Source organism: Alligator sinensis, unplaced genomic scaffold, assembly GCF_000455745.1.
Source record: "Alligator sinensis unplaced genomic scaffold, ASM45574v1 scaffold590_1, whole genome shotgun sequence".
NCBI classification, from domain to species: Eukaryota; Metazoa; Chordata; order Crocodylia; family Alligatoridae; genus Alligator; species Alligator sinensis.
Genome location: NW_005842497.1, coordinates 498,607 through 506,106, shown reverse-complemented (window position 1 = coordinate 506,106; position 7,500 = coordinate 498,607). Strand labels below are relative to the sequence as shown.

At 42.3% G+C, this 7,500-nt stretch overlaps 1 long non-coding RNA gene across 2 annotated transcripts; it reads right to left on the bottom strand.

Annotated features, from left to right (window-relative positions):
* Positions 1–212: 212 nt before the first annotated feature.
* Positions 213–6,162, bottom strand: LOC102368544. 2 transcript variants are annotated; one of them, XR_324722.3, is made up of 3 exons: positions 6,084–6,162; positions 2,059–2,202; positions 213–724 (listed from the first exon to the last, which is right to left on the bottom strand). It is a non-coding gene; the product is annotated as an uncharacterized LOC102368544 (long non-coding RNA). The 2 variants fall into 2 exon arrangements; XR_324721.3 differs by having other exon boundaries at positions 2,059–2,231; positions 6,084–6,152.
* Between the last annotated feature and the right edge of the window lie 1,338 nt (positions 6,163–7,500).

Below are 7,500 nucleotides of genomic sequence, written 5' to 3'. Positions count from 1 at the left end.
GCTCAATCAATCAAGTCTGCTCTGACACACTAATTACAGCACACTGGAGTAGTATCCCCGCACATCTACAGGCACCCCTCAAGGTTAAAAACCTTCTCTGACTGTCCCCTGCCTGCACAGCAGTGACTTGCCACTAGAGGACTGGCAAGCAGGCACCTGACTAGGAGCTACAGCTGTGAGTTACCATTACAGGCTGGTGATCCAGGACAGGCTTCTATCCCTGCTGTAGGTAGGGATGTGCGAGAGATTAGTCTGCAGGGAGGGGAGTGGAGGAGGAGGGTGGGAACATGATGCTGGGAGGTAATGAAATGGCAAGTGGAAAAAAACTGGGGGTGGGGAAGTGTGGTGAAATGAAGGAAGTCACTCACTGAGGGATAAAATAAAATGAAGCAAAAAAAATAAAATAAAATAAAGAAGGTCTTGTGTTAATAAATGGGGGTTGGGGTGTCTGGGGAGTGCTGGCTGTGCTTCCCAGTGTTGCTGGGAGGTGGGAGCAGTGAGGAAAGGTTGCAAATTCTTCCAGGTTATATGAATGTGTATACACAGCCAGAGATGCAATCAAACTTAATTCCCTCTGCCTCTCCTCTCCCCCAAACAAATATGGTAGAGTGGTCAAAAAACCATGCCTAGTAGAGATACTTGGAGAAACACAGTTTTAAGTTAATCTTCTGGATTTTCTTAAACTACAATGATGTTGCAGCAGACAGCAGTGCAGGATTTGGCCCTGAAAAAAAAAAAAAAAAAAGTTGCTTTAACAGATGTACATTTGTTTTTCCAGCTACCTACAACCATTTATGGCTAAAGAAAATTAAACTCCTATAGCTTTGCATTGTGCCTTCTACTTCAAAATGTTAATTAACATGGACATTACAGGATATTAGGAAGTCTGCAATAATTCCAGGTAACTTAGTTTTACTGTTTACTTTGGAAATAGTATTTGTGTTCTTATTCAACAATTACAGGTTAGTCACGAAAGAACAGTGAGCTTCCAGTATGCAAGCAAATAAAAAGCAAAAGCTAATGTTGTGTTCTCTCCTTTTATGCAAGGACTTGAATCCAGCACGCTATCATCCAAGCAAATTTTTCCCCATAGCTTGATATGGGCATCTTCTCATTCTTTGAGCCACAACAGAGCAAGATAATTTTTGAGCAATGTGCTGAAACAATGTTCTTGACTGGTATCCAACCAAATTTCCAAAATCAAGATTTTTCTGTTACTGTTATTCTTTCCATCTATCCATTTAGCTATCCTACACACATCTGTATATATATTGTTTACACACACACACACACACACACACACACACACACACACACACACACACACACAACATGATCTTGCTGCACAAAAACTCTGGGTGTCAGAATCTAGTCCTAATGAATAGCTCTATGTAGTGTTAATTCCCATTTGGAATCCATAGACTGCAGTACCACAGGGAAACATTCTCTACCCTTGCTCTTTATGGTTTCTGTCTTAATGCAGTTAGCTTTCCAATAGCAGTGTAACTAAGCAACGAGGAGGGTTAATGGGGGGTGAACAGGGCATCAGCTCCAGGTACTGATTTAGGAGACACCAGTATGGCGCCCTTCCCCCCAGGGGTCCTAGCCAGCCCTGTGCAGCCCAGTCATAGAAGATGGATAGATGCAGCCCCATGGTCAGTAGTGTATCTGGTAGGGGGAGGGAAGTGGAATGATGCCTCTCACCTGAGAAGAATTTGCTATAGGAGGCATAACCCCTGGGGTGGGAGGAAAGGGAGAAGCAAACAGGGCACTAGGAGAAGCCAATGCTGCTGCCTGTCCTTCAGAGGCAGCAGCCTAAACCTGGTACAGTAGCAGCCGCAGCAGTAACAGCGCACTGCCTGAAAGACAAGAGCCAGGGAGGTAAGACTCCTCTCCTGCTTCTCTCCTTCCCTCTTCCCCCTGCCTCCAGCAATCAACACAATTCCTCCATACACACCTCTGCCCTGAATAATGAAAGAATATGCTATTCCTTCTCTTTCTAGAGCTATAGGTTGACAAGTAGAGAAGATAAGACCTGGATATACAAAAGGAACTTACTGCAGTGCCCAAAACGTTTTATCTATAGACTATTTAAGCATAAAATACATGTACTGTTCTTGCACTGGACTCTGGACTGCCCCATCTCAGGTCAGCAAACACCAGCAGGCTAGAGGAAGTCATGCTCTTTCTTGTTCCCACTCTCTATATGGAAGAGAGAAAAGTGAGAAGAGCTGAAAGAGAAGGATTTGAGATATTAAGCTCTTCTCTGCACCAGAATAGCCAATAGCTTTGCATTTAGGGAACTGTTCTTCACACTATAAGGGTGGGAACACAACCCTCAAGCAGAGGGAACTGATCAGTCTTACACTTTTCTGGCCAAGTGCTCTAACCACTGGGGTTTTGGATGAAAAGGAAGAAAGGGCACTGGTAGTACCAGTAACTACGCTTTCAAAGAAAATACCAGCTGCTGCAACAATGTGGAGTATGATCTAAAAGATGTGCTCTAAAAACATTTATTGGTTTGAGTCCTGGAAGGAGAAGCAGGGAAGGAAACTTTAGTTGGAGCTTCCAAGTAGATCTTAGGCATTAAAGTGGTGCCAAGCTGCTAGTCTCCATTAAAACTGAGATATTGCTGGGTATGCTAGATGGTAGGTGCTTACAGAATTTAAAAATGTCAGAAACGGAGTGTAGGTGAAGATTTTACTATTCATATTTTGGGCACCTAAATCCCACTGAAGTCCCATTTTGGGCATTTGGTTTCAAATCCAACAAAACTGCTTAATGCTGTCCTAATGTATCAAAATGGGTCAATAACAAATAAGCAGCAGTCCTGACCTCCATTATGCTGAAATATCTCGTTATTTATAGACTGCAATGATACAGACATAGTTTAACTATAACAAATGCACAGGTGTAATCCAAAAGGTACTATTTACTCTGTGCTTTACAAAGATCATCATGCAAAAGGGCAATTTGCCCTTCACCAATTTATAGTATGGCAAAGCCACCCTTCTTTGTACAGTATGGCAAAGCAACCAAGTACAAACATTATCTTGACTGGCTTCAGTTTTTCAATCAGCTAGGTCACAAACAAAACCCAAGCCAAACTGAATGCTACTCCAATGCTCATGGTCATAGTCTTGTGTTTTTGTTTACTTTTGTTAAGTGAAAACTGGGAATGCTAATCTGTGTTAGTGTTAGCTCAAATTAAAATACTACATTAGATTTCTTAAGCATTTTCTTCCCCTTCCAAAAAAATTAACAGCTACATAGGTTAAAACAAGCCAAACAGATAGTGGTTTGAAATCCAAATTATGAATCATTTCAAGTTTTTCCAGTCAGTTCTATTTACAGTTGCAACCCCAGAGGCCTATTTTGAAGATTTAGTCAGTACAGCATTCTAAAAATATAGAACCCTGTATAAATATTAAGGAAATGGGGTTGAATGGCGTTCCATTTTTAGCTTTCATATAGCATTTGGTCTTGCCCATTCTGATTTTGTGGAGGCAATGTACAAAATTGCTGTTCAACTCTACCACGTGACTAAAAACCCTTAGCCACTAAATCTGTGAATCTGACTTATTTTCTGTAGCACTGCTATCAGTGTCATAAATTGATTCTGTGACTTTCAAAGTTTTGGCTGAATCTCATTAACAAGAAGTAATCGTAGGCATTTATTTACTGTGTAATCATCTTAAAACATACCCTTATTTAACCTCTACTGTATCTATGTAACAGGTTAAAGGACTTCTAGATTTCTATTCTGCTGCTAAAGCCATCACATTTTTCAGCATGGCAACTGTGAAAATATTTTGCAATAATCTACAGTCACTTGGATTAGAACTAATGGGGATGCACTGACATAGATATTCTGGGGGGTGTTATCTTTACTTTTGGGTTCTTTATTCCATTAATATTCTCTCACTGATGCTCACTAATCACCAGAGAAACCATGGTCCAAAAGCCTAACCATGTCCAAAAGCTTAATTGCTCTAATAAACAATATATATCACACATATATCACACTCACACCCCCCCCAAACCCTCCCCTCCTTAGCATATGCCAAGAGCAGAACACACCTCTACCAAAGATGTACCTTTTCCACTAAATTAACACTCATGAGTAATTCCACAGAGCTAGATAGTTTTTTGTGGAAGGCTATCATAAAGGATTAAGCAGGTTTGAAATGGCCTTGTGTGCTCCCTCTATGAAGAAATACATTTCACCTAGTGTATGCATCATTTTCTATGACACGAGGTGGGATTAGATCATTTAGCAGGCAACTAAAACCTGGGAGGTAGTGGTAAGGCAAGAGCAGCTTGTGCAATAGAGGAACTGTGAAGAAAGTTTTTACCCAAGGACAAGTCATGCTTGACCAACCCGATTACCTTCTATGGTGAGATAACTTGCTCTGTGGATTCAGGGAGAGCAGTGGATGTGATGTACCGTAACTTTGGCAAGACTTTTGATACAGTCTCCCATAACATTCTCACAAGCAAGCTAAGGAAGTGCAGGTGGATGGAAAACTGGCTGGATCATTGGGCTCAAAGGGTAGTAATCAATGGCTCTATGTCTAGTTGGCAGCTGGTATCAGGTAGAGTGCCCAAGGATTGGTCCTAGGGCCAGTTTTATTCAATATCTTCATCAAGGATCTGGAAGATGGGATGGCATGTACCCTCAGCAAGTTTGCAGATGACACCACGTAGATACACTGGATGGTAGGGCTAGGATTTAGCGAGACCCAGACAAAATGGTAGAGTGTATCAAAAGAAATCTCATGAGGTTAAATAAGGACAAGTGCAAAGTCCTGCACTTAAGACAAAACAACCCCATGCACGGTACAGGCTGGGGACCAACTGGCTAGGCAGCAGGTCTACAGACATAGACCTGGAGGTTACAGTGGACAATAAGCTAAATATGAGCCTAACAGCATACTGGGCTGTAAGTAGGAATGTTGTCAGCAGATCAAGGTAAGTGATTCTTCCCCTCTCTTTAGCACTGGTGAGGCCACATCTGGAGTTGTGTCCATTTTTGGGCCCCCCACTACAGAAAGGATGTGGGCAAATTGAAGAAAGTCCAGCAGAGGGCAATAAAAATGGTTAGGGTGCTGGGGCACATGACTTCTAAGGAGAAGCTGAGGGAACTGGGCTTATTTAGTCTGGAGAAGAGAAGACTGGAGGGGATTTAATAATAGCCTTCAACTACCTGAAGGGTGGTTTCAAAAAGGATGGAGCTAGACTGTTTTCAGTGGTGGCAGATGACAGAACAAGAAGAAATGGTCTCAAGTTGCAATGAGGGAAGTTTAGGTTAGCTGTTAGGAAAAACATGATAACTAGGAGGCTAGTAAAGCACTGGAACAGGTTACCCAGAGAGATTGTGGAATCTCTATCCTTTGAGGTTTTTAAGACCTGGGCAGACCGTGTGGATACCTCTAAGAGTGTTACATATAAGTTTTTACATTTGCCCAGAGATTACAGGAGGGAAAAGCAGACCAGTAGGCTAAGAAGGCTCTCTAAATAAACAAGCATTATTCATTTCATAAGTTTAACTCCTTGGTCTTAAGAGAACAACGCATGGTACCAGGATCGGGATGAAAAAAAAGAAAAAAAAAAAAAATAGTCTCTCTCAGAATTCCTGAGGAGTTAAAGCTGTCTAGCAATACAGTAGAAAACTGGAATAATTTTAAGCAGAGCTTCACCATATATATGATGGATAGTGGAGCTATAGAAGAGGAATATCCACTCAAGGTAACTATTAAAAAAAATATATATAGCAGGCCCATAGAGGCTGTCTCTCTTTATAATAGCCACGCCCGCACTGGGGCTTCTCAATAGCCCCCTCTCTGGGGCTGGGGTCTATGCACCCCGTACGCTGCACCCTTTCTGGCGCTGGGTCCCCATGCTACTGTGGGTCCCCTATGAGGCCTCCTCCAACTGCTGATAGCCTCACCCAAACCACCGGTGTAACAACAACAAAGCAAAACACAAGCCCCTAGGCTGTAACAAAACTTAAAGACGCCTGGCTAAAACCATGTTGCTCAGACATCTTAGAGCTGCCATCCTTTACTCAGCTTAAGCTGTACCTGCGGTTAGGCTTCTTCTCACATCCTGGCCTAGGAGCTCCTGCCTCTCTGGCTGCTGGCAGGGGCCTACCCTCACCTCAGCTCCCGGGCTTTATAAGAGCCAGGCCCTGCCCCTTATAGCCAGCTAACCGCTGGCAGGTGTGGGTCGTTTGCTGACTCCAGTTGTCCTGGCAACCAACAGCTGGGCTCCTTATTCACTGCTAGGGCTTTTTCTCTAGCAGTTTCTCCTCTTTAGGAGCAGGGCACCTCAGTGCTCTGCGACATACACACTAGGAAAACATCTATTTATTGCAGATATGTTGCCCAGAGTTATTACACAATGGAAAATGAGAGAATTCCGGACTCAGACATAGTACATGTTAATCTAATTAAAAGAATGATTCCTGTTACAGATAAAATGTGGGAACTAATTGTAGAAGCTACTCCTCAGGACACCACATTGCAAAAAGTGATAACAGCTATTTGTGCTGGTTAACCTGAAAAACATACACCTAGCCCCTACTCTCAGTTCAAGGAAGAGCTATCAGTACTGAATGGCATTTTGTTCAAAGGCTCATGACTTGTTCCAGCAGTGCTAAAGAAAGACATGTTAAGCAGAACACATGAGGGGCATCTAGGCACTGAAAAATGCAAAAAGATAGCATTATTTATATTGGCCCAACATAAATAATGATACTGTAAAGGCTTGTACAATGTGCCTAAAGTACAGATCAGTGCAAAGAAATGAGCCCATGATGGTCATGGAGGAGCCTGTAGCTCAATGGTATGAAGTGGACATTAACTTATTCATACATGCAAAAAAAAAATACGTATTAGTGCTGGATTATTTATTTTCACTACCCTGAAACTGCATTGCTTGAAAGCACAACAGCAAAGCATGTCACAACTCACATCAAATCAATTTTTGCTAGGCATGGGATTCCAAAAATTGTGAGAACAGACAATGCACCTCAATTCAACTGTCTTGAGTTACATAGTTTGCAAACAAATATGGATTCTGCCACAACACTTCAAGTCCTAAATACTTACAATCCAATGGTCTGGTGGAAAATGGAATACAGATATGAACAGCAAAGCATGTCACAACTCACATCAAATCAATTTTTGCTAGGCATGGGATTCCAAAAATTGTGAGAACAGACAATGCACCTCAATTCAACTGTCTTGAGTTACATAGTTTGCAAACAAATATGGATTCTGCCACAACACTTCAAGTCCTAAATACTTACAATCCAATGGTCTGGTGGAAAATGGAATACAGATATGGAAGAAATTGTTGAAAAAAGCTACAGATTCACACACTGATGCTTACCTGTTGTCGGGACCCAGGGCAGCCAGCCAGCAGCTCTCCCTGACTCCCACCCGGGCAGTTATGGGTCCGGGGCCTTAGAAGGCCATCAGGCGGGTACTTGTGATG